Source organism: Nannospalax galili, unplaced genomic scaffold, assembly GCF_000622305.1.
Source record: "Nannospalax galili isolate Female #2095 unplaced genomic scaffold, S.galili_v1.0 scaffold10, whole genome shotgun sequence".
NCBI classification, from domain to species: Eukaryota; Metazoa; Chordata; class Mammalia; order Rodentia; family Spalacidae; genus Nannospalax; species Nannospalax galili.
Window position 1 is genome coordinate 4,909,677 of NW_008331140.1, and position 1,451 is coordinate 4,911,127.

Below are 1,451 nucleotides of genomic sequence, written 5' to 3' on the forward strand. Positions count from 1 at the left end.
GACAGGGAATCTCTGATGATTTTCTATTTCTTTTTCAATGCATCACATAATAAATAATTTGCTGATAGTGCTGATGTAGGAAAGATGGATGCACAATAATAAAGAAGGAATCCTTTCTATGAGACGATAACTCCTATTCTAAATTTTCTATGTGATAAAAGGATGTTGAATTATAATAAAACAAAATATTAAAACTAGAACTGGACATAGAGAAACACAAGTATAGGCAGAGATCTCAGTTTTCTTCCTTCAATAACTTCCTAAACAAGTAGCACATGAAATTCTCAAGGATTTAGTGAGTATGAATAACATGAATAACAACATTAACACTATTTCTCATTTTCAGAATATTATATACAACAATATATACATTCTCTTCAAGTATATAGACTATATTAAATAATAGATACCTTATTATGGGCAATGAAATTCTAAATAGTTTAAAATGTTTTCTGACCATGATGAAATTATATTAAAAATAAGATTTGAATCAAAACAAGGGTGCTTCAAAAATCCTCAAACATATATAAACTACATAACCTTTCTAAAATCTCAGAAAAAATTAAATAAGAAATTTAAAATATTTTCACAGAAGAAAGATGAAAAAAAGTGAGAATATATAGGATGCCCCCAAAACAATATCTAGAGGAAAATGAAGAGTACTGGATTCCTATAATTTAAAAGAAAAAATATGGTTGAAATCAATTGAATCACCCTCCATTATAATAAACTAGGCAAACAACAGCAATTCATGCCATAAATAAAAATAAAATGATATAGATGACAATAGATTGAATAAATTTTACAACAGATATTTCAGAAATGAAAATAATCATGATCAAATCTAGCTATTTGAGATAAAATTCTATCCACAATTCTCAGGGAACAATATTACATAAGAAGGAATATAGTCTGTCATCAAACTTTCACCATACTAAAGGGATAATAAAAATATTTCTTGGGCCTGTAAGGTGGCTCAGCAGTTAAGAGCATTGAGTTCTCTTGCAGAGGGCCCAAGTTCAGTTCCAGGCACATATAAGGCAGATAACAACCATCTGTAGCTTCAGTTCCACAGGATCTGAGGCTCTCTTCTGACCTCTGTAGGCACTGCATGACACAGGTGCACCTACCTACATACAGGCAATACATTCAAATACATAAATTAAAAATAATAAAAAATTAAATACTACTAATACTATAGTCGAATAATAACTTATGAAATTAAGAGTAAATAAAACTACTCAAGAAAAAATAAACAAGTGAAATAGATTTTTAAAAATATTTTTATTATTTTCATTTTATGTGTATGAGTGTATTGCCTGCATGTAGATAAGTGCACCCATGTCGTGCAATGCCTGTGGAGGACAGAAGAGGCCATCGGATCCCCTGGAACTGGAGTTACAGATAGTTGTTAGCTGTCATGCGGGTACTGGGATTCGAACCCGGGTCTT